Source organism: Balaenoptera physalus (assembly GCF_965194825.1).
Source record: "Balaenoptera physalus genome assembly, chromosome: 7".
NCBI classification, from domain to species: domain Eukaryota; kingdom Metazoa; phylum Chordata; class Mammalia; order Artiodactyla; family Balaenopteridae; genus Balaenoptera; species Balaenoptera physalus.
Genome location: NC_138886.1, coordinates 121,263,954 through 121,290,220, shown reverse-complemented (window position 1 = coordinate 121,290,220; position 26,267 = coordinate 121,263,954). Strand labels below are relative to the sequence as shown.

At 49.6% G+C, this 26,267-nt stretch overlaps 1 protein-coding gene across 6 annotated transcripts in view; it reads right to left on the bottom strand.

Annotated features, from left to right (window-relative positions):
* Positions 1-26,267, bottom strand: part of SH3RF1 (SH3 domain containing ring finger 1) — a 164,545-nt gene that overhangs the window by 57,237 nt on the left and 81,041 nt on the right. The gene's annotated exons all lie outside the window — the stretch shown is intronic.

The following is a 26,267-nucleotide window of genomic DNA, read 5'->3' as shown; positions in this document are numbered from 1 at the left end:
TCAGAGTTTGGCTTTTGGGGAAAACTTTTCCAACGGCTTTCACTGTGGGCAGTAGCTCTTTCTCCTTCGTGGACTCAAGGATGAGCTGGGGCCGGCTCTGTGCCGGGGTCTGGAATGGCGTGAGGAGGTCAGTCACCTCTGCCGGCCGCTCAGAGTTTATAACCCGTGATCGTACAGACATAGCCTTTACAACCTACATACGATCACTCCCCTTTGCTCTCTCCTGCCTAGAGACCACTGTCAGGCTGAGATGCTAACAGATGTGGTTTTGGATGTGACCACACTGCATTATGGTTTTAAATGACAGCTTTAACATGTGCGTGTGCCCCCAGGCAATCTAATCTCCAAATGGACTGGATAGATACTCCCTCTCCGGTGGCACTGGAGGTGCCCTTCTTGAGCATTATGTGTCACTTTAAGACGACCTCTGGCCCCTCTGGGTCACTGCTGCCTACCCCTGATTCAGAGGATAAACAGCACATCAAACATCCAAAGTAATTCACTGAAGGAGATTCCTGAGCTCCTGCTTTTTACGTACTTACTCATTTATTCATCATCCGGAAGACATTTATCAAGCTTTCCCTTTTTCCCAGGTGGTGTGCGAGTGCTGAGGATTGAAAGAGGGACAGGCACAGCCGTTCCCCTTAAGGGACAAGGCTCTAGAAGTCGTTAGGCCACAGGGCAGGGACTGAGTGACCCGGGGACGCAGGGACCGAGCGACCCGGGGACGCAGGGACCGAGCTGTGACAGCAGCAGAGGGCAGAGGTCTTGGGGTGGAGTGGGTGGGAAAATGAAACACTTCCCGGAGGAAGGGACACACGAGCTACATCTTCAAGGAGACAAGAGTAGCCAGCAGGAAAGCGGGAAAAGAAGAAAGAAAGAGAAAAGCAGGGGCGCTGGGGGGGCAGCACCCGCAAAGGCGAGGCACACGCGGGGCAGAGGGACCGGCGTGACAGAGAGTGCAATGCTCAGGAGGGGGCGGGAGTGTGAGTGCACACAGGTGGGCAGGCAGCTCACAGGGGCCCCGAGTGCCAGGCTGGAGCGTCTCAACTGCCGTGTCCTTCAGGCAGCGCCGGGCGGGAAGAACCCCGCCAGGCAGGCGAGTCCAGCCGGGGTCGGGGGGAGAAAATGGGCAGGGGGCGGGCAGGCAGGGGGACGGTGACGGTTTTTTTTAAAGCTTTTTTAAAGTCTCCTCCTGCCCCCGCCCCCTCCAAAAAAGTGGATCAAACCCTGATGGCAACAGAACTTCCTAACATAGTTTTGCAAAATTAGTTTAGCTTCGAATCAGAGATTCAGCGTCTGGCCAAACTTTTCTTGGTGAGGTATTCTTGCTTGGCGTCAGAGGAAGAGCCGGCTGCTGCTGTCGACCGCCGCGGGTGGGGGGCCTGGCCAGCTGCGTCCATGTCTTGCTGGGTTTGCTTAACAGGAGCTGCTCCGGGGGACACCGGGGCCGAGCCTTCCAGAAGTCCTTGGACCCCTCAAGGGCCCTCTGACCTTCGGACCTTGCTTCTAACGACACGACCCCCGTCACCCAGCCTTGACCGAACCTTGTCGACTACTCCGCTGCGCCCTTTGGTTTCCCCTGCAGGACGCCGATGCCGCCCGGTCCTTTGAATCGGGGTCACAGTCCTGCCGTGCCGGCTTCGGGGAAGGGTCGTAGGTCCCGTCCCCCCTCACAGAAGGGCCTCGCCATGTCCTCTACTTTACTGTGTGTTTCTGGAAGTCTGGTAGTCACAGTTCAACAATACTTCCTAAGACACACTGGAGGAAACGACAGTAAATAAACAAGCAGTAAACAGCGCTCTGAGTGACGGAGCCGGAGGAGTGACAAGTCCCGGAGCGAAGCGACGCTCGGAACACAGCCGTCGGGACATGACGGGTAGCCCTGCAGCCGGGATCCCAGCCCAGTTGCTCACTTGCTGTGTGATCCTGAGCAGGTGAACCTCTCTGGGCCTAATTTCATCTTCAGGGTGCCGTGAGGACCAAGAGAAGTAAAGCATGTAAACCACTGCAAGCGGCCGGTGGGCAGACGTGCCATCACTGCCACCGCCCAGCAGGAAGGGCCGGCCACCAGGGACACAGGGCACCTGAAAACATGTCCGTCTCTGCAGCCGGATGCTCCTCCTTTTGCACGAATTCACACAGCACTGGCACTTCCAGGGCACACTCCCTGTGTAGCAACCCAAAGGCCACTCCTCCTAGGGGGGCGTCGGGACTTCACAGGGGGCACTTGCGAAGCTCACGTTTGTTTTCATCTTCTGGGTGAACAGAAGAAATTACAGACGCACCAACACGCCCTGTCTAGTAGGGGTGGCGTTCTGTGCGAGGCTGTATCTCACCCTGGCAGGGCCAGTGTAGGGAGCTGGAAGGCTGGGTGAATTAACTGAAGATCCTATTACCGGGTCGGCGACGCATAGCTCTGTGCACCGTTAGGGCCTGTCCTGTCGGTTTTCTCCCCACCTCGATTAGCTCTGTTTGGCCAGCCGAACGCAGCACCGAGACCCAGATCCGGCACTCAGGACCGCTCTGGACCGCTCCCTGGGGAGACCTGTCAGATCCCCAGGGACCCACAGGACGGCTCTTTTCTCATGTGCTGGTGTGGGAGGGAAGGAATTTACTTCTCTGTAGATCATTTCCACGCACCGGCGGCCTGATGGACTTACTAACTTTCCCATCAAAGCAAATCTGCTAAGTGTTCCTAAAATCATCCAACATTCTTAACACGATGAGCAGCGAGAACAAAACTTCAGGGAACAGTGACATCCGTTACGGTCAGCCTGGTCACATCCCTGACTGCAACCGGAAACGCACCAACTCACACCGACCTGTGAATCGGGTTCTCCCAGCGACCAGGAGCCACAGAGAAAGAATCCCGAGGTCGACGGCCACCTAACCCACCAGCAGACACCCGGCCCTGTCCTTCTCTGCTGTGCTTGTCCAATTCAATTCCAAGAGGCTGAAAAGCCAGTTGTGTCCGACTTCCCCAAAGAAGGCTTCCTGTATGAAATAAAACGAACCCCACTCTGGTTTCAAATCCAGTGAAATGCACTGATCTTTTAAAACACTGATCGCCACACAGATTGTGGAAGGTGAAGGATAAACGGTTAAGCGGCTGAAGAGCAATAAAGACTGCGTATTCCTCATGCAACGTCTGAAGGATGAAGCCAAAACCACTGCCTGAGAGCCCAGGCCTGGTCTCTCAGGGAAACGTGCCTGGAACCTCAGAGCCCCTCGGTCACCGCCCTGGAAATGCCTGGGAGTCGTGGCCTCGCCTGGCCCCTGGCCTCCGGGCCCTTGGCAGCCTTTCCAAACTGCTGCCCGGCCAAGGCCCCAGTATCTGCAGAGCTCACATTTCACTTGGCTACACATGAAAGGGAGGCTGAGAAGCCAAGAGGCTGCAGAGAACCCGGCACCGCGGCCAACCTCGCTTTGCAGCTGCCACTCAGGCCTCGGCAAAGAGCTAGGCAGTTTAGGCAATTTGAGGTTTGATAACGATTCTTAATCCAAAATACATTTCGGTAAACAGTGACTATTTTGCTCATGTACAAAAGAGTAATAACTATGCCAGTGCGCCAGTTCTACTTCTCCAATAATTTTTGCTTCTCTATTATATACACAGGTATTTTATAGGGCATTAAAATCCTCATGAGACCAGCACACAAATATTTCTGATTCACTGCTTTCCACTCGATTTCCGTACCATCGAGTGTATTCCAATATATCTGGCAAAGCGCTGCTTGATGATCTAGCTGAGATCCTAACAGGTAAATAAAACATTCACTGCCAATTGATTTTACAGACGCTAAATGCCAGTGCCCAGATACACATGCAAGACAGCCTCTCTAAATTCAAATTCCTTCATGCATTTCTTACTGCTCCATTAAGTAAAAAAAGATTCAAAGACCTACTAAAAGGAACATCTAGAAGATATGCTTGTCATACGAAAGCCATAAAATGTGTATAATTTAATAGTTTAGTTGTATTTCCATTGGCATAAACTCTGGCTGGTTGCAACTTGACTTTCAAAAACTTTCCAGAAAGAACTGAGGCCCAAAGAAATAACCAAATAGGAAGCACTAAGCACTGCACACAGAGTAACAAGTAGCAAAATGGTTTAGGAAAAGATTTTTTTTTAAATGTTCCTTGTACACAAAATACATGTTGGCTTTTCCCTAACCCCCCAAAGTGAAATATCTCTCTGGACATAACAGCATTTCATTACAATACTGAATCTTTAATAGTGAATAAGTCTGAAGTGCTGTTCTTAGAATCTCTGGGTTGGATTACCACTCAAATACGACTTGATCATCACTTGAAATGTTTCCACTTCAATATAACAAACATCCAAGATGAATATTACAAGGTACTTTTCCAAGGCAATAGCAGAAGGGGCTGTGAATGCCATAATCCCACAGAAGCCCATCATTTTACTTGCTCTTTCCTTTAATATTTCTATGTGGACAGCACTCTGCTGGGGCTTTTTTTTTTTTAGTTATTTTTAATTAATTAATTAATAAATTAATTAATTAATTATGGCTGTGTTGGGTCTTTGTTTCTGTGCGAGGGCTTTCTCTAGTTGTGGCAAGCGGGGGCCACTCTTCATCGCGGTGCGCGCGCCTCTCACTATCGCGGCCTCTCTTGTTGCGGAGCACAGGCTCCAGACGCGCAGGCTCAGTAGTTGTGGCTCACGGGCCCAGTTGCTCCGCGGCATGTGGGATCCCCCCAGACCAGGGCTCGAACCTGTGTCCCCTGCACTGGCAGGCAGATTCTCAACCACTGCGCCACCAGGGAAGCCCTGCTGGGGCATTTTGACCTGATCACTTTCTTAAGCCTCCGCCTCAATTTGCCACATAACATTTTCTCATCACACTGACTTCAACCATATCTACCAGCACTTGGAGGACAGCAGCTGCGAATAGACAGAAATGAAGAGAACCATGTTTTCTTCACTCACATTTATTCTTTTCTGTCCTTATCCTGCTAGGCCAGTGTCCCCTTCCCAGCCTCCAACCGTCTCCTCTGCCCAGACCTGGCCCCCCTTCCACCCGCCATGGAACAGCGCTGCCCAGGCTAGTCGGCCTGCTTCTGTGGCCCGCGGCTGCCCCTCCCGCTCCCGCCCTCCCCCTTCCTCTTCCTCACGCCCCTCCCGCTCCCGCCCTCCCCCTTCCTCTTCCTCACGCCCCTCCCGCTCCCGCCCTCCCCCTTCCTCTTCCTCACGCCCCTCCCGCTCCCGCCCTCTCCCTTCCTCTTCCTCACGCCCCTCCCGCTCCCGCCCTCCCCCTTCCCCTTCCTCACGCCCCTCCCGCTCCCGCCCTCTCTCCTCCTCTTCCTCACGCCCCTCCCGCTCCCGCCCTCCCCCTTCCTCTTCCTCACGCCCCTCCCGCTCCCGCCCTCCCCCTTCCTCTTCCTCACGCCCCTCCCGCTCCCGCCCTCCCCCTTCCTCTTCCTCACGCCCCTCCCGCTCCCGCCCTCCCCCTTCCTCTTCCTCACGCCCCTCCCGCTCCCGCCCTCCCCCTTCCTCTTCCTCACGCCCCTCCCGCTCCCGCCCTCCCCCTTCCTCTTCCTCACGCCCCTCCCGCTCCCGCCCTCCCCCTTCCTCTTCCTCACGCCCCTCCCGCTCCCGCCCTCCCCCTTCCTCTTCCTCACGCCCCTCCCGCTCCCGCCCTCCCCCTTCCTCTTCCTCACGCCCCTCCCGCTCCCGCCCTCTCCCTTCCTCTTCCTCACGCCCCTCCCGCTCCCGCCCTCCCCCTTCCTCTTCCTCACGCCCCTCCCGCTCCCGCCCTCCCCCTTCCTCTTCCTCACGCCCCTCCCGCTCCCGCCCTCCCCCTTCCTCTTCCTCACGCCCCTCCCGCTCCCGCCCTCCCCCTTCCTCTTCCTCACGCCCCTCCCGCTCCCGCCCTCCCCCTTCCTCTTCCTCACGCCCCTCCCGCTCCCGCCCTCCCCCTTCCTCTTCCTCACGCCCCTCCCGCTCCCGCCCTCCCCCTTCCTCTTCCTCACGCCCCTCCCGCTCCCGCCCTCCCCCTTCCTCTTCCTCACGCCCCTCCCGCTCCCGCCCTCCCCCTTCCTCTTCCTCACGCCCCTCCCGCTCCCGCCCTCTCCCTTCCTCTTCCTCACGCCCCTCCCGCTCCCGCCCTCTCCCTTCCTCTTCCTCACGCCCCTCCCGCTCCCGCCCTCTCTCCTCCTCTTCCTCACGCCCCTCCCGCTCCCGCCCTCCCCCTTCCTCACGCCCCTCCCGCTCCCGCCCTCCCCCTTCCTCTTCCTCACGCCCCTCCCGCTCCCGCCCTCCCCCTTCCTCTTCCTCACGCCCCTCCCGCTCCCGCCCTCTCCCTTCCTCTTCCTCACGCCCCTCCCGCTCCCGCCCTCCCCCTTCCTCTTCCTCACGCCCCTCCCGCTCCCGCCCTCTCCCTTCCTCTTCCTCACGCCCCTCCCGCTCCCGCCCTCCCCCTTCCTCTTCCTCACGCCCCTCCCGCTCCCGCCCTCCCCATTCCTCTTCCTCACGCCCCTCCCGCTCCCGCCCTCCCCCTTCCTCTTCCTCACGCCCCTCCCGCTCCCGCCCTCCCCCTTCCTCTTCCTCACGCCCCTCCCGCTCCCGCCCTCCCCCTTCCTCTTCCTCACGCCCCTCCCGCTCCCGCCCTCCCCCTTCCTCTTCCTCAAGCCCCTCCCGCTCCCGCCCTCCCCCTTCCTCTTCCTCACACCCCTCCTGCGATCCCACCCTCCTCTCCTCCTGGTGCATCTCCTGACCAAGCAGCAATCCGCCGGGGACAGTTTCCAGCCTTGTTTTAGTGGCATTAACGTTGTAGGGAAGGGTCGGAGAGAGAGAGAGAGACGGAAAAAAAAAAAAAAACTAAAGGTAAAAAGAGAGGAGACAAAGCAGCAGCTTTCTCACCAATTTCCCTGGACTGCACTCTCGCTGCTACGGAATCGAATGATGATATGTAACTGTCTACTTAACCAGTACTTAACCAAAAACTCAACTAAATGTAAAGACATAACAAAGTTAGTTCGAGTCAAGTGATTATGTTCTAACATCCGGGGAGAAAGTGAAGAGAAGAGTTTTCCAAACTTAAGAAGAACTGAGATAAGACTCTGCTAACTGTTTCTCCAGGAACCGTAATACTGAGGGTCAAGAAATACATCTGTGTGGGGTGCAGTCAGGCCCACCCCCCGGCCCCTCTCCTACTTGTCCAGGAGAGCCTGGGGGGACCCAGAGCACAGTGTCATAGGCAGTGCTACAGGGAAGACGGGGGCCAAAGGGAAAGACCTGTATTTAGGGGATTAAAAACCCCTAAGAATTAGAGAGGGAGGAAGAGAACCAAAGGGACACAACAAGAGCAGCGGGAGTAATTCTGGAAGCGTGGGCCTGGCCACACCACCTGTGCCTCTGGAATCTGAAGATGATCCCAATTACCCTCCTCAATCAGATTAATGTCCTAAACCATGACTTTCACGGCCCTCCATTTGGACGCTTTCACGGCGTATTTTCCACCCTCAGCAAGCGAAGCCGTCTGCTTTCATCACCTCCGGCCTCAAACGTGCCACGCCTCCTGGCTACTGTCTGCCTGTCTGCGTCCCCCCCAAGATTCCTATGCTGAAACCCTACCCCCCAAAGGTGATGGTGGAGAGGTGATGGTGTAGAGGTGGGTGCTTAGGTCAAGAGGGTGGAGCCCTCGAGAGTGGGATCAGTGCCCTAATGAAAGAGGCCCAGAGAAATCCCTCATCCCTTCTGCCCTGTGAGGACACGGTGAAAGGTACCAGCTGTGGACCCGGAAGGGGGCCTCCACGAGACGCCTGATCCTGGACTTCCCAGCCGCTGGAACAGTGAGAAATCATTTCTGTTGTTTACAAGCTGCTCGGTCTGTGGTATTTTATGAGAGCGGCCCGAACGGACTGAGACAGCCCTCCACCGAAGGCCACAGGGCAGCCCCCCTCAACCCCACCTTCCTACCTGCAGGGTCCCCAGCACCTGGACACGTGCTTAGTTGACAAGGAGGTCGGGTTTCTCCCACTTACAATTTTCTGTCTGGGACGGATGCCTCTGTTGTTTGGAATCAGACGTAAATAAGACCAAGTTCAGGGTGCAGGTCAACAGGACGGACCGCTTCCCAGACGCAGAAGCCATGTCTGCTTTAGGACCAGAGCAGGCGCGGCCCCCGTGGGGAGGACACCCCCCGCCCCCGGCCTGGAGAAGGGGCTGCTCATCCCGCCCCCGGGCACAAGGTTCTCACGTCCACCCATCCCTCGGCTCACAGCCTGGTCCCCACGAGACTGCAACACCCGTGCACCTGAGCTGCATGGCCATCTCTCGTCATGAGCACCCACCTTGGTGCCTGTGATTACCTCCCTGCTGGATGAATACGTGAGAAAATGAGCGTCATCGCTAGTGGGCTGAGCGCTGAAGTGTGGATGGCAAAGTGGGAAAGACCACAGCCAAGGGAAAAGCCGCTTAAAAGGCGATTCTACAGTGGGTCAGGCTCACCAGCTGTGAACACACTGACCACACGCCTCCACGCGTGTGTCGTGCTGCTTGGGGACGGCTACCCACCCTTGTGGACTGTCCTTAGCACCTCCTCTGGGGCACAGTGCGAGGTAGATACAGGGGAACAGCAGGAGGAAGGAGGCTTGCCACTCCCCGTCCCCCGGGGCTGCCGGGGAGCCTGGCACACCGAGGTGCCCGAGGAAACCCTGGAGAAGCGTGAGCCACTACTGTTCACTGGCGTCCACTTCAGCGTGTGCTAGAAACACAGCTAAAACCACGATATGCCCTGGAAGAGGGCAGCTGAGGGCTTTGGACTGAGTGAATTGTTGGCATTTGAAAAATGCGAAGCGAAGTCTGCAGCACACCACAGCAAACAAGTATCTTCCTTACAGGCTCTTTCGGTGGTTATAAGCAAACAGTCACACAGCTGATATACAGCTTTTTTTTCTTGGATGGCCTTTAAACCGGGACTGTCCAACTGACAGACAAACCATTAAAGAAAACAAATCTTACGGATGTTTCTAAGGGCAGAGAGCTCTTGAGAATGCAGTCACTGAACTAAAATGCAGGAAATTCATGTCGCTCATTGCCCTGAATATTAGTTTCTCTGTTTCATCACATTTAATAATTATGATAATATTTTGCAGAGAGCAGGAAAATTTATTGGGAAAATTTGCTGCAGTAACTTGAGCTGCCATCTTGAGGATTCATGGCAGGATGAGGGACACTTCCTGGTAAAAACTCAACTCTCTATCTATTTGGAAGACAGTTGGATTCCTGGCAAGGCCCTTGCCCCAGCCCTGCCTAAACCTCCCACCTGCCACTGGAGTCGTGGGGAAGAACGGCCCTGCATGAGGGGCTCTGCACAGCCCCCATCCAACCCTCACAGAAACCCAGGGAGGTAGGGAGAGCCAGAAACATGGCGGGGGCGGGGGCAGGAGCAGGTTTTCATACTAAACGGGAAGGTCAGGTGAGACCTCTAGTTCAACCGCCTGGTTTAGATATTTGTGTCCAGTGTCTTCATTGATGTAGTGGAGAGAGATGCTCACATAATTTAAACATGACATTAAATGTGAAAGACAGTTCATAGTTTCAGAACTGAAACAACACTGGAATAGACCCACGCATATATGGACAATTAGACAAAAGTGTCAAGGCAATTCAACTGGGGAAAAGAAAGTCTTTTCAACAATGGATCTGGAACACTTAGCAGCCCGTGGAGGAAAAAGGAATCTTGATCCCTACCTCACATCCCATACAAAAAATAATTTGAGATGGATCCCAGAATCGAATGTAAAATCTAAAACTGTAAGTTTTCTAAGAGAACACACAAGATGCTATCTTAGTGATGAGGCAGACCTCCCTCACCTCCCCCCCCAAATCTTAACTAACCATAAAACTTTATAAATTGAACTTCATCAAAACTGAAAAATTCTGTTCCTCAAAAAAGACCATTTAGAAAATAAAAATGCATGCTACATATAGGGGAAAATATTTATAATACATATACATGACAAAGGACCTGAATTCAGAAATATAAAGAACTGCAAATAAACAACAACCAACAAACCCAATTGAAAAACAGGCAAAAGATTTGAACAGACACTTCGAAAAGGAAGTGTACAGGTACTCAACATCCTTAGTCATAAGGGAAATATAAAATAAAACTACAGTGAGATATTATTTCACACCCATCAGAGTGATTAAAATTAAAAAGACTGACAACAGAAAATGCTGTCAATATCACAGAATGAACAACTCACACAGGTTGAGTCTAAAATGGTACAACCACTCTGGAAAACTGCTCGACAGTTTCCTACAAAGTTACAAACACACCTACTCACAACCCAACAATTCCAGTCCTGGGTGTTAATCCAAGAAATGAAGACATGTCCACATAAAGAGCCACACAGAAATGCTCCCTGCAGAACTATTCACAACACCCCAAACCAAAAACCCAAACGTCCATCTGCGGGAGATGAGCAATGGACGCCTCAGCTATTTAAAGTAGGTAAACAATGAAAAGAACAACTTACTGATGCGTACAAGTGGGAAATCAGAATAAACATGTATCAGAATAAATATATACAGATTACATCTATATGACTTCCACAATAGGTAAAGCTACTCTAGTGGAAATAAATCCTCACAGGGCATGAGGAAATTCCTGAGGTTACAGATGCATTCTATATACCTTGATGGGGATGTTGGTTATCCAGGCGTAGACATGTGTTACAACTCAGTAATTCCACACTTAACGATTTCCACACTGTAATTCACATAATGTAAATTTTACCTCAATATTAAAATGTTTAAAAAATAACCGGTGGCGGCACTGAGGGAAAACCTTAGAAATGACCACATACGCCAGATACGTGGCTATGTACGCACGCGGAGGAAAAGCCACACTAGTATCAGAGTGAGTAACAAGCGACACCGGCCACCAAGAGAAGGGCAACACCGGGAAAACAAGAAACCCAGTCCAGAAGCAGAGATCGGGGCCCAGCGGGAAGGAAACCCATCCCCGAGGCACAGAAGTAAGTGTCCACCGTCATCCGATCCCACACCAGCACTGGGGGCCTCTCACCAGACGGCTAGGAATCCATCAACTAGGGAACCAGCCTGAATCCCACAAACGAAAGGAACACACAACTGCAGGGTTCTCGGTGCAGAGAGAGAGGTACAGATGATTTTGCCTACATCTCAACTATTCTTTTTTTTCCTATAAATTTATTTATTTTATTTATTTATTTTTGGCTGCGTTGGGTCTTCATTGCTGCGCGCGGGCTTTCTCTAGTTGCGGCGAGTGGGGGCTACTCTTCGTTGCGGTGCACGGGCTTCTCATTGCGGCGGCTTCTCTTGTTGCGGAGCACGGGCTCTAGGCGTGTGGCCTCAGTAGTTGTGGCATACAGGCTCAGTAGTTGTGGCTCGCGGGCTTAGTTGCTCCGCAGCATGTGGGATCTTCCTGGACCAGGGATCGAACCTGTGTCCCCTGCATTGGCAGGAGGATTCTTAACCACTGCGCCACCAGGGAAGTCCCTCAACTATTCTCTATACATAATATTTGAAAATACTATGACACGAGCTGCAGAAGCTGAGATGTATCCGTGGGGCAGTCGGTCTCCCAATACAACAGAAAAGTCTCACACAGGGAGAGTAAGTCAGCTCCGTATTCACTGAAGAAAACACACAGGCTAACACGGATGCATGCATTATTTAAGTGGGATGAAGGAGTGTCCTGACAGTGAGGGCTGTTAAATATTGCAATGGGTTATGACACCTCTGTCACTGGAGACTCTGAAAAATCCGACCTTCTCACGAGGCGGGCTCTGCCCAAAGGCAAAGGAAGAGATGATGACTTAGGATCTCTATGACTTCTGAGCCACCAGACCATTCGAAAGGCTGCTTTTATTCCTGATGGTTCTGTCTCTGTTTCTTTTTTAGGGGCGGAATCTCCAGGATGAGGAGGGGGACGAGGTGCAGGAAGGGGACACAGAGGACACGTTTGGGAAGAAGACATCTGGGAATGTGACGGAGCTGCAGGACCCACGTGCCGGGGCCTCAACGCCCCGGGTTCCAGGTCACAGGAACGCAGAGGCAACGCGGCCCTTCCTCTCACGGCCTTCGCTTTCCATGAAAAAGTAACACGTAACCTGCGTGTCACTGTCACTGCTCTCCAAAGGACCGCTCTGATGGCCGATGGAGCGTAAAGACGGCGTGTGATCACAGAGCACGGACACCCTCTCACTAGGAAATAATCTATTATGAGGACAGAGAGCTGACCCTGTGAACCCAGAGGGTGCAGTCAGGGTCTTTAAAAAGCAAACAAACAAACCCTACCTAGGCCCATACGCTTTGGGATTTTGGCTTTCAAAAAGCATTAAAAGTACAATCTTATGGCCCTTTCAGCTAAGCTCTTTCACCTTTGACTAAGTCTGTTGTAAAAAGATGCTTGAAAAGTACTTGAGAATATTCTGTGAGCGAAATGAGTGCTACTGAAAAACAGCAACTGCCTTTATTCCCTACTTTCTCCAAATATTTGACTATGTAAGAGGAAAAGAAATATTCATTTGCAATGAATAATTATACCACTAGATAATTATTTTGAAACAAGTAATTTTACTGAAGCTCCCTCAAAAAAAGAAAAAAAAACAGTAATCCAATTCAAGTATATTGATCTCCAAAAATAAGAAATAAGAGAAACTTAAGGGGAAAGATTTACTAACTAAGCCACTCCTGACAAGCCCAAATCTAACTCTTCTTTTTCTAAATAACTAAACAGTAGGATATGAATTACAGGTATTTTTAACCAAAATGAACCATTAATCAATAGATATATAATTTTTTATATTTCTAGATGATTAAACATCTATCAGTGAATATAAAATTAAGCAAGACTACTTGTAATAAGCATTTAATATATATGGCATAAAAAGATAACAGATCATTCTAACTGCATTCATTAAAATAGATAATTTGAGATAATGAGAAAATTGATCATTAGAGATGGCTATGGCAACAGATTAATTATAGTTAAAAATCTACTAATGTAATATACTACATCTATATGTTTTTTTAATTTATCTTATTGATGTATAGTTGATTTTTACTGTATAGCAGAGTGATTAACTTCTATATATATATTGTATATATATATACAATCTTTTTCATACATCTATATGCTTTTTCAAAAATTGTTTAACTAAATGTTTTTTTGGGCAAAGCAACCAGGTTTTCACGTCCACCAGGCTGTGAGCCCCTTGAGGTCGGGGCCAGGTCTCACCTTCACATCCTGACAGCCGACCGGGCTGCCCAAAATCAACCCGTTAGATTTCACTGCATCCTACAGAGATCCACCAGATTAATCAAACTCAGTTCAAACCCCTCTCTTTGGCACTTAAGACCCCAAATGATTATCTCAAATACCTCACCCTCCTTCTCAACAAGTATCCAGTATTCTAACCAAACTAGAGTCCCTCTAGTTCCCCTAATACGCTCTCTCTTTCCCAAGCCCTGGGACTTTTCTCCAACCTTCTCTCCACCTAATGAGCTCTCTTCCACAAACCACTTGTCAGAAGCCTATGCACCTTGCAACACACAACTCAAATACCACACTGTCCGACCTCTTCCTTATTCCTTAATACAGATGTATATTCTCCATCTGGACCCCACAGGGTTTTGCCTATAGTTCTCTGTTGGCTTTACTGCACCTTTAAAATATGCATTTGAGATTTTAACTGATAACAGTACGAGACTGAAAACGCCCTGAGGGCAGGGACGGTCTCTGATGCCTTCCTGAGTCACCTGCAGGGTCCAGCACTGGGCCCTATTCACAGTAAGCGCATTTACTGAAATGACTAGGTCCCTCCCTCCTCCAGGCACCCCTTCCCACCTGCCACACAAACCTAAGAGGGAAGAGGACGTTCCCTCACCTGCTGCCACCCCGCACCTTGTGTCCAAGGCGGCAGCGTGCATCTGGTGTCCTACAACCAGGAGCTCTGCGGTGGGAGTTAGTGGGACGGCCTGGGTGGTATCTGCTGATATGTACCAACCAAACAGAAGGTCAGGGCACCGAGACGGGCACCTGCTTGTATTCGTGGTTATTTTACCTGATCCAGGCAAGGAAATCAAAGGAAGAGACGTCGTAAATCAGTGATGTGCAGTGGTAGTTAAACACATGTGTTTAGTTGCCTGAGTGACCTCCCACCAAGGTCATACTGAATTTACTAAGAGTTGTTTTTCTTTAAATAAGCTATAGCAGTTCTAAAAAAGAGGGAGAACATCCATTAGCATACCAGAAAATTTTAGGAACTTCGAGAAAAATGAAAGCAAGTGAAATCAGAAAAGTTTCACTGGCTGGAGTGAAAAATGTATAAGGCAGGGCTAACAGCCAAGATGATGGCCCTCCTCGTGGAGTCAAGTGTATGTCCCCAAACAAAGGGAGGGAGGTTAGGAGAGATGAAAGAGAGCTCTACAAAGGCCCGTATCCACAAAGAAGGAAGACAGGCAATAAGGCGAAGGAGCATCATGAAAGAAATACAGGAATGGAAAAAAATATCTTCATGCACTGAAGACACCCAAGATCTCAGCTACAACAGTTTCACGAAGTACCGAGCAGGATTAGTAAGGGTAAAAAAGATTCATACTCAGACACAGCTTATCGCACTGCAGAACTTCAAAGATATGGAAAAAATTCTAAAAGACTTAGGGCAAAAGAGTTTATCATCGCAGAACTAAAGTCTGACTTCCTGGCAGCAGTACTGGATAAAACAGGACAGCAGAGCAATGCCTTTAAACTTCTAAGGGAACATGATTTAGAAAATCTTAGCGAGCTAACCTGTTACTTGTATGTGTGGACAAAATAGAGACATCTTTGAACACACAAAATCTCAGAAGGTTTATGCCCTGTGCATTTCAAATGAAAAAAAAAAAAATTACTGGACGAGGTACCTCCCATCCGACCCCTCGGATCCACACCCCAACAGAAGACTCCTAGAGAGATGACATGTGATGCAAGAAACGTGATGGCCCCGTATGATCGAAGATGGAAAAGAAATGTAAAGAGGACCCACTGGACTTAGAAGCTAGACCCATCCCTCCCGCAGTGGGGCAGGACCCGACACAGGTTACATGTCCTCCTTCATGGATTCAGACCCACTGCAGTGACTAACGGTTATATAATCGCAATACCGCAAATGCTGTTTTTTTTGTAATCCATCTCCACACACAGCAAAGAAGAATTAATTATAGCTACAGAAGGGAATGTTATAAACTCTGATGATATAAAAAGTCATATGCTGAACAAAAACCAGGAGTTCGGGAAGAGGAGGTGGGAGGTGGAAGAAGAAATCTAAATTTTATCACTGGGTATCTGGAATTGATACTAAGGCTAAGCAATCAAGAAATGGAAACACTGTTTGAGGTTGTAAAGGTAACCAGCCAAAGCACTACAGAAGAGAAAACAGTGCACGCACCTACCTCTGGGAAGCTGGACTAGCTATGAAAGGATAGACACTTGTATTTTTTATTTTAGACTCTTCTGTGTGGTTGCATACTTTCTACCATGAATAAAAAAATAAAAGGCATAAGAAAAAGGAATGCAGTGTGCCCCTATATTTTTCTTCGCCAACCGCATGTAGCCTTTAAAAGGAAATGAAAAGAAGAAAAGCTACGTAAACCCTAAATACCCCCCACCCCCCCTACTGCCAGTCCCAGGCCTGCCCCTCGCTGATAAGGATATTCAGTCGCATAAATAATCTACTCTCATACTTTAATGCAGTATCGGCAGAACATCAGTAACATCCCCACTTTGCCCCCTTGTCGTTCAGGCTCTATCTCATAATAAATACAGACTTTTTGGTTTGCTGTGCTAAGTTCCTTTATGGATACAAAAAAGGAGTAAATGTATACAGTAAGTCCAATAGTTTAGAAAAAGGGGGAGGGGACCTAAATTATCTCCGCGACCACACTCCTCACTTCTTTACAAGAACTTTGATGCGCTTATCAGCGTGATTTCACCCCGAGAGAGTGTGTCTAGTTGATGGTGACCCTGAGATGCAGCAGAGTTAACACGTTAGTTTTGGAGAAAATAAAAACCTAAATATCAATACCTTCCCTCAAATGAAAAAGGGTTAGTTTACTGAACCGGTGAAATACGTGGCGGTCACTTGACGTGTCACCTTCAAAAATACCTACTTCTTGGGCTTCCCTGGTGGCGCAGTGGTTGAGAATCTGCCTGCCAATGCAGGGGACACGGGTTCGAGCCCTGGTCCGGGAAGATCCCACATGCCGCGGAGCGACTGGGCCCGTGCGCCACAACTACTGAGCCTGCGCGTCTGGAGCCTGTGCTCCGCAACAAGAGAGGCCGCAATAGTGAGAGGCCCGCGCATCGCGATGAAGAGTGGCCCCCGCTTGCCGCAACTAGAGAAAGCCCTCGCACAGAAACGAAGACCCAACACAGCCAAAAATAAATAATAAATAAATAATAAATAAATTTTTAAAAAATACCTATTTCTTGTGTGAACTTAAGAAATCAAACTGTGTTCCTGACGACCAGGTATCTACTCACCGACAAGCTACTTTCAAACAGCGGGGTCGGGGGTTTGTTAGCAAGGTGACAGAGTAAGAATTCTTAGAACCACAGTCACAAGAACTTGATTCACCAGAGAGACGAGATTTCTATATGTTTAAAATAAAGCCATTATTTTCTCACAAAGTCTTTTGGAAACGTAAGAGCAGCCCTAGCACACCATCATCACTGATCTGACTTCAAGGGCACGGCATCACACTTCATTTTAATCTCTCCTGAGTCTCAGGGTGAAATCACACTGATAAGTGCATCACAAGTTCTTGTAAAGAAGCGAGGAGCGTGGCTGCGGACACAGTTTAGGTCCTTTTCTTTCCTTAAACAATTGGACTTACGGTATACATGTGCTCCTTTTTTATACCCATCACGGAACTTAGGACAGCAAACTAAGAAGTCTGTATTTATTATGAGAGATAGAGCCTGAATGACGAGGGGGCAAAGTGGGAATGTTACTGATATTCTGTGTATACTTTATATATACATATATATGAGTATGCGTACGCGTATATACGCATATATATATAGAGAGAGAGAAAGACAGACACAGAGACAGAGAAGTGGGGCCCGGGCTCATACCCGGAGCTGCCGTGCCTGATAACACAATAAATAAAACCCGGTGCTTTGCAGACGTTAGCGAGCACAGGCCTGGCTCGGCCATCACCGAGCGCTGCCGTCACGGACACATGGCTGCATGGGGCGGGCGGCTCCCAGGCGGTGCGGGGCTGCAGGTCCAGGAACGATGCTCCCCACGGGGCGGGGGAATCCGGGTCAGGCTCCTTCCCAGCCTCCTGTGCTGCTTCTCCTTCCTCAGCTGCTCCGAGCCCAATCTTTTCTAAGTTCACCCCCAGGTGATCTCACCTGTTCCCTTCTAAAACCACGTATACCTGCTGTTACCAACCAACTTTGACTGTATATTAGGATCAAGTAGAAAGTTATTTTCCTTCTTTTGAAGTTGCTTAAGGTCCCACCCCAAACCAATTTAATAAAAATTTCCAGGACTGGGTCCGAAGTGTCGGTTTTTTTAAAGCTCCATAATGGTTCTCATGTAAACGGCCAAGACCTGCTGGTTTATACACTGATGTCTCCCCAGTGTGACCTGAGCCACAACCTCTCCCTGGGCGCCCGCCTCTCCCGCCTCCCTGCTGAGTGTCTAACAGGTGCCCCCAGGTTTGCAGGTAGACCCCTTGCTCTCCGCCTGCTTCCAACACCTGATCCCGCCCGTGTTTCCCGCCTGGGCTCCCTGAGCTGCTCGGGCCCGAGGACGCTTCACCACGATGTCTCTGCTCCTGTCCCCGACACCCCACTCGTCAGCAAGCCTGGGGCTCTGCCTTCAGGCCCCATCCCAAGCCAGCGCGCTCTGCACCACGCCCGGCGCCACCGGCCTAAGCCAAGACGACGCTCGCTCTAACGGAGCCTGCTGCCCATGCTGTCCTGCCTGGTAGCCTCCAGAGGTTTCCCTCCCTCCCGCTGAAAACGACACACAAACTCCTTCCCACCAGGAGGCTTTCCACACCCGGCCCCGCTCACCTCTCTGGCTCTCCCCAGCCCCCTCCGGCTCCCGCTCCTGCCCGACACCTCCCAGGCTCTTCTGCCCCGACTCCTGCATGCCTGCATCTTCCCCCGGGCCCGCCCCAGACCGTCTGGGTCTCCCACAGGGCACCGCAGGGTAGCCCTCCTGCCCCCATCTCCCCTGGCTCTCCTGCCCCGACTCCTGCATGCCTGCATCTTCCCCCAGGCCCACCCCAGACCATCTGGGTCTCCCACAGGGCACCACAGGGGAGCCCTCCTGCCCCCATCTCCCCTGGCTCCTTCCACCTGCCCCGCATTCATCACGCCTCAAGCTGTATTGCTTACTCGTCTACCGGCTATTAAGCTCTAAAGACAGCGCATTGCCTTGTTCAAGGCAGGATGGCAGGCCTGTGTCCGTACCAGGCAAGCTGTGGGCACTTGGTGCACGCTGGCTTTTATGAACAAAATGCCTTTGTCCTCCTCAAAATTCATGTGCTGAAGCCCTAATGCCCAGTGTGATGGTATCTGGAGGAGGGGCCTTTGGGAGGTGACAGGTTTGGATGAGGTCACGAGGGTGGAGTTCCCGTGATGGGATTAGTGCTCTTACAAGAGGAGATGCCAGAGAGCTTGCCTCCTCTTCCTCTCCCCACACGTGGGCACCAAGAAGGTCATGTGAGCAGCACGAAGGCAGCCATCTGCAAGCCAGGAAGACTCTGTTCCCGCCAAGGATGGAATCTACCAGAACCCCCAGCCTCCAGAATTGTTGTGGAAGCCACCCAGTCTGCGGTACTTCGTTACAGCAGCCCGAACAGAGGAAGACACTGGTGAAATGAATGAATGAGTCGTCAGAAAGAACCCCAGATGGAGAATGCTGAGATGTGCCCCAAAGCCCTGTACCTCCCCATCCTCTGGGGTGGCCAGCATCTGTATCGATGCTGTGAACGGAGGTGCTGAGTGGTGATGGATTTGTTGCGACACACACCTAGCAGGGAGGGCCAGCCAATAGGCTGGACGACAGAAAGATTTTCACCGATGATCAATATGGGCCAAACGAAGCAAATGTTTTTACTAGAACGAACGTAAATTTGTGTATTTCATCGTTTAAAACCACTCGCACAGGTACAGGAAACTACAGAAGACCTGCCTGAACAGCAGACTGAATGAAAAAGACTCAAGGGCTTTGCTGTCAGCAAGTTCAAAATAAGCCACCAGGACCATGTAGATGTTAATCAGGACATTAGTCTGCATGAGTGAGATGCTGGTGACAATCGGGGAGGGACAGTCCTTCCACGACGGACTCATCGATGGCATGGGGGAACCTTGCTGGTTCTGTGTACCCCGGTTTAACGGGAATATTAGGAACACGATCTCTAAACACACACGGAGAATGGTCTAGAAATCATGTTAGAAGGACTTAACTTGGGGAAAACAAGCAGAAAGGGAAGATGACAACAGCAGTAGGTGAGCATTGACAGCGTGCGGTGCACACACTCACACGCGCAACAGCCAACGAGGCAGGAATCACGACTACTCCCGCTGAACAGCTGCAGAAACCAAGGCTGCGCCCTGGTGACTGGCGCGGTTCGACCCCAAAGCTCACGCTCACATCAGGACGGAGCTTTTAAAAACTCGACCATTTGATGCAACAGAGCAATATTAGACTTATTCTTTATAATGAGATATTCTTTATAGTTCCCAGGCCTAACACTAGAACAACAAAGGGACATCACGATGGGCCAAGCTCACTGCCAGTGGAAGGAAGGATTTTCCCAGCCACGGCTCCTGGTCAGCAGCAAGGACTCAGGTGAGGGCTCAGGTGGAGGCTGCCCGCTTATCAGTATCCTGCCCCGCACGCGCTCTGGGCCCCTCTCAGCACTGTTCTTCAACGAGACATGCCTCCTTTTCCATCCAGACATCTACTCCACACCCACAAAAAAGAACACTGGTCATTTTTCCAACTCTTCACAGTGGGGTCACCAGGTACACTGGAAAGGACAACACGCCACGTCTAAGGACAGCGCTTGTCTGTCGTTTAGTCATCATGAGACAAGGGTGTTTAGTTATCATGAGACAAGGGATGCCAGCCGTCCTATGTCACCCTGCACCAGCCACCCGCTGGACACAGACGCTCTCGTAAGGAGCATTTGCTCATCTCTTTGTGCTCCCATTTCAAATTCTTTGGGAAAACCTTTATTAAAGATCTTTTATTAAAGATTTCCTCAGCCTGTACGCTACAGATCTTTATAAACACCTACTTGGACCAAGGAGACATTTTTCATCCTCTCATTAAATAAGGAGATATAAACAAAAGACAGCATTTGCAAGAACAAAAACAGAGTTATAAAATCAAGCACTGAAAGACCTCCACACTGATCTTAACAAACAATAAATCTGTAAATGCAAGGAAAGTTTATGAAATAAACATGAAAGAGCATTCATACTCCACTGTATATGTCCATATCACTAAGAGGGTTACTCTAATATAAGCGATTTTACATGTTAATAATTTTATAATGAGGCACATCTTAACTGTGTCAACTGTGTAATCTACTATTTTAAAAGTAAACTAAATATTCAAATGTTTTAAAATAACTCTGTATTTTCAAGTTGCTTACATATATGGAGACCAGTTTCCGTGGAGGTAAGCGGTGAGAAGACACAGGGAAAACCCTAAACATATAGTTCACTGATACAGTTCCCTGCGTGACCGAATAGAAAGCATTCCGTGTGTACGTATGGGCTGAACACACATCCAGACAGATACTCACTCACAAAGTTGATGGGTAAAGGTGCTAAAGCCTTGGTTCTCACAGATGGGGTCCTTGAGAGTTAAACAAATTTTACAAACACTGAGCCTGACCCCTGTTTTGAGACGTAGAATCACAGGGTGCTGGGGCTGGAAGGAACCTGCAGGATTACTTAGCCCGACTCTGGCACGTCAAGACAAAAAAAGTGACGCTTATCTCAACATCACGCAGCTGATCAGTGCCAAAGCCAGGAGCCTAAAACCCGAGAAGATGTGATTTTATGGGGCCAAAGACACGTGGCAAGTGTGAGGCAGTTAAGAGCCTTCAGACGGGGTGCTTAATCCTGGACTCAGCGGGCTGAATGGAATCACAGGGTACGTAGACTCAGAAGCACCCCGGCTGCGTTGGGAGTCAGAGGCAGCTGTGCTCAGGGTGAACCCTGCCGCCGTGGACGCGGATGTACAGGCTGCCCCGTCGCGAGCTAGGAAGGTGGAGGACGGTCCCGGCCCACGTGGCCTCCAGACAGTGGAAGCGGCAGGAAACTCTCTGGGAGCATCGGGAGAGCGCTCAGCCTTGCCGCCGCTGCAGTGTCGGCCCAGGGAGACTCACGGCGCCTCGGACCTACCAGATTGTAAGAACATACATCTGTGTTGCTTAAAGCCACTAGGTCTGTGGTGATTTGTTACAGGAGCCCTAGGAGACTAACTCACCACGCGAATCCGTAGCCACCACTCGCATCCCCGGGCCAGTCCGAGGTCCAAGGCCACAGGGGACAGGCCCGGCCTCACATCACGTCCGTCTGTGCGGCACTTCCCGTCTGTGCTCGGGTCACACGAGGATAACGGGGCAGCTCTGCACGGCTCGGGCCGGGAGAGCAGGCTGCAGGGGGCCCAGGCCTAAGACAGCCCCGCACAGACGCTGGGCAAGGCCATTCCCTGCTTACTTGAGCTCATTCTCGGAACTACATTGGCTTCCAAGTGAAATACAATTTACTCTGAGTAGGTTTTACAGTGTTCTACTTGAAACAGCTGGTTGGACTTTCCAAAAAGCATCTTGTCAGAACTCTGTATTTTTTCCTAAAACATATTGCTCCCACTGAGTCACCCCAGACCACCTCTCGAACGCAAAGCCCTTCGATTGCAGCCTGCAATCGGCGTCTCAGAGGAAGGCGCGGCTCCAGAAGACACGTCACCTGCGCACAGAGAGAGCCTGCACACCCCTTGGCCACAGCCCCTGCACGGCGGGCCGAGCAGAACGCCCGGGAGGCCAGAAGTGGTCCTTTCCTTTCAACGTCCAACCCAGCGCAGCTCGGTCTGGGACGGGGCTGTTCACGAAGAATAAAGCCGTGAGGGGAGAAGAACCAAACTGAACACCTGCCGAGGAGAAGAGCTTGCCACCCAGACCTCCAAAGGCTCGAGTCCCAAATCCCGCTCGTGTAAATCCTGAGCCTCCCCCTCGGAGCTGTGGGCACCGCCCAACCAGCCAGCAACCGTGGTAACAGGGCGCTGCACACACCGCACAACGGGGCATGCTACCAACCACTGCCCGGGTCAGAGCCTCCAAGCAGAGTCAGAGGGCGCCAGGTGCCTCGGGCTCTTTTGACCCACACGGTCCAGCCCCCAGCCTCTCCCCGACCCCGTTCGTTTTGTTTTTATTATTTACTTGGTTCAGCCTTTGGTTGTCGCCTACTCAAGCGCATAAGATTCAGCAAAAGCACCTCAAATACACCGCGTGACAGTGAAAAACACTAATTTACATCAGATTCGTGCGCATTCGAAGCGAACTCAGACACTTTACTCTTCCCCTCAGTAAATTTTAACATAACCACTGCCCCCTCCCCCAGAACAACTGAAACCCAATGCTTTCAGGCACTTTTATTACCCAATTTCTTAATCTCTAATCTCAACAAACACACAATTTAAACAAATCTTCCAACGACTCGGGCACCCATGGGCATTCTCCTCACCAGCTCAAGAGTCTCACCTGCCCACGACCCTGCCTCTGTCTCTAATCACACGCTCACTCCAGGGAACAGAGGAAGCTGCACTCTTTCCTGGGTGAAGTAAATCAAATCGGAAAGGAGCCCACCCAAGGTGCTCAGGCAAAGCACCCCCTGTGCAGGAGGGCTCAGTCCTTCCACTGGGACGCGGGGTGTTCCTTTACAACTGTCTGGGACCACGGCCCCATACCTCTCCTATCTGGGAGGAGATCCGGAGACCACCTCTTCCACTCCTCTTGTTTCACAGAAGAAACACAAGTGCAGCATCTTTTCCACCCTGCTGCAATTCAGCCACAAACCCCTGCTACTTGGAGCCTTCCAGGCTGGGCCAGACCCTCCTGAGTTGCTCCAGGTAAGGGCAGAGACAGCGCTGTGGCCCCCGCTCCATCCTGAGAGCCACACTGAAAATAATGGCCTTTCTGGGAAATTCATCCTCTTTCTTTCCTCCCTGATTTGCCTGGTACCCCGTCTTCTCCCCGCTCCCTACCTGTGTCCCACATCCAAAATTCTTTTCACAAGCATTCACGTTCATACACAAACCTTTTAACAGAGAACTCATCAAGATTAATGAGATCTTTTAGGTACCAAAGAAATTAAACTAATGGTGAAATCTGAGGCACCGTGACGATGTGTGAGTGTGTAAGGGTCCTCGGTCCCAGCTCTCTTCCACCTGTAGCATGTGGACAACTATCTATCATACTCTCGTAAATTTAACTACTTATGCCATTCAATTTTTATTCTTTTTTTTAAACAGACATCCCAAGTTGATGATTTTCATTTTATTTTATTTTTTTGGCCGTGCCGCACAGCTTGCGGGATCTTAGTTCCCCGACCAGGGATCGAACTCCGGTCCTGGAAGTGAAAGCACCAAGTCCTAACCACTGGACCACCAGGGAATTCCCCCAATTCTTGTTCTTAATTTCATTTTATCGTGGTAGGACAACTTCACATGAGATCTACCCTGTTAACACACTTTCAAGCACACACTACAGTCTTAATAACAAAGGGCACAGTCTGTTTAGCAGCCCCAGAACCATCCTTCCTGCATCACTGAAACCGTGCTCCCTTAAACCCACGTCCTTGCCCACTCAGTCTTTTCGAAACTCTGCGGCTGTGGTCCACTCACTCCCATTCTTCTATGACTGTGGTGCCGAAGAAGAGGGGACGGAGACCAGCACGAGACCACGACCCTGGGGACCTCAAGGTCACCCAGCTGGTCGGTCCTTCCTGCAAGTGGCCTTGGGGCCTGAGTGAGGCCATCTCTCCATTCAGCTCTCCAGCCATCTTCCTGACCAAGTTTTTCAAACTCAAAATTAAGCTGCACGGTCTGACAGAATTGGTCTGGTATTTACATCCCCCCAACTCTCCAAATCCTCTTACTGGGCTTCAGTTTTCTTCACGGTTCTCACAGCCCACTGCGTGTCTATCTAGACACCTACGACACTCTGTGACATATCTATTTCTGCTGTCTACTGTGTCTCGCCTATTAAAAGAAGGAGGAGAGGGACCTTATTTGTTTTATCTATCGCTGTATCCCCAGCCCAGAGTTGTGCCTGGCATGATGCAAATATTCAAATCATTTTTGTTGAATTAATAAATGGAGTTTTTGTGGCTTTTGTGGGAGAATGAAATAGAATATGTGAAATGGAGACTATTCTAGAAAATCCAAATATTTGATTGCCACATTTACACTACATATCCTTTTTTTAATTTTTTTTGGAAGTATAGTTGATTTGCAATGTTGTGTTAGTTTCAGGTATACAGCAAAGTGATTCAGTTATACACATATATATATTCTTTTTTCAGGTTCTTTTCCCATTATAGGTTATTACAAGATATTGAATATAGTTCCCTGTGCTATGCAGTAGGTCCTTGTTGGTTATCTATTTTATGTATAGTAAGTATGTATATGTTAATCCCAAAATCCTAATTTAGCCCTCCCCCCCTTTTCCTTTGGTAACCATAAGTCTGTTTATGTCTGTGAGTCTATTTCTGTCTTGTAAATAAGTTCATTTGTATCATTTTCTTTTAGATTCCACATATAAGTGATATCATATGACATTTGTCTTTCTCTGTCTGACTTCACTTAGTATGATAACCTCTAGATCCATGTATGTTGCTGCAAATGGCATTATTTCATTCTTTTTTATGGCTGAGTAATATTGCATTGTATATATGTACCACACCTTCTTCATCCATTCCTCTGTCGATGGACATTTAGGTTGCTTCCATGTCCTGGCTACTATAAACAGTGCTGCAATGAACACTGGGGTGCATGTATCTTTTCGAATTATGGTTTTCTCCAGATATACGCCCAGGAGTGGGATGGCTGGGTCATATGGTAACTCTATTTTTGGTTTTTAAGGAACCTCCATACTGTTCTCCATAGTGGCTGCACCAATTGACATTCCCACCAACAGTGCAGGAGGGTTCCCTTTTCTCCACACCCTCTCCAGCATTTGTTATTTGTAGACTTTTTACTGATGGCCATTCTGACCAGTGTGAGGTGATACCTCATTGTAGTTTTGATTTGCATTTCTCTAATAATTAGTGATGTTGAGCATCTTTTCATGTGCTTGTTGGCCATCTATATGTCTTCTTCGGAGAAGTGTCTACTTAGGTCTTCTGTCCATTTTTGATTGGGTTGGTTGTTTTTTTGTTTTTGAGTTGTATGAGATGTTTGTATATTTTGGAAATTAATCCCTTGTTGGTCGTATCATTTGCAAATATTCCTCCCATTCTGTGGGTTGTCTTTTCATTTTGTTTACGGTTTCCTATGGAGGCAAAAGACCCGTACTCCAAAAACTATAAGTTGCTGATGAAAGAAATTGAAGATCACACAAAAAGATGGAAAGATACACTGTGTTCTTGGATTGGAAGAACCAATATTGTTAAAATGACCATATTATCCAAGGCAATCTACAGATTCAATGCAATCCCTATCAAATTACCAATGGCATTTTTCACGGAACTAGAACAAATAATTTTAAAATTTGTATGGAAACACAGAAGACCCCGAATAGCAAAAACAATCTTGAGAAAGAAGAATGGAGCTGGAGGAATCAGATTCCCTGACTTCAGACTATACTACAAAGCTACAGTAATCAAAACAGTTTGGTACTGGCACAAAAACAGACACATAGATCAATGGAACAGGATAGAAAGCCCAGAAATAAACCCACAAAATTATGGTCAATTAATCTATGACAAAGGAGGCAAGAATATACAATGGAGAAAATACAATTTCTTCAATAACTGGTGCTGGGAAAACTGGACAGCTACATGTAAAAGAATGAAATTAGAACATTCTCTAACATCATATACAAAAACAAACTCAAAATGGCTTACAGACCTAAATGTGAGACCCAATACTATAATACTCTTAGAGGAAAACATAGGCAGAACACTCTGACATAAATCAAAGCAATATTTTTTTGGATCCACCTCCTA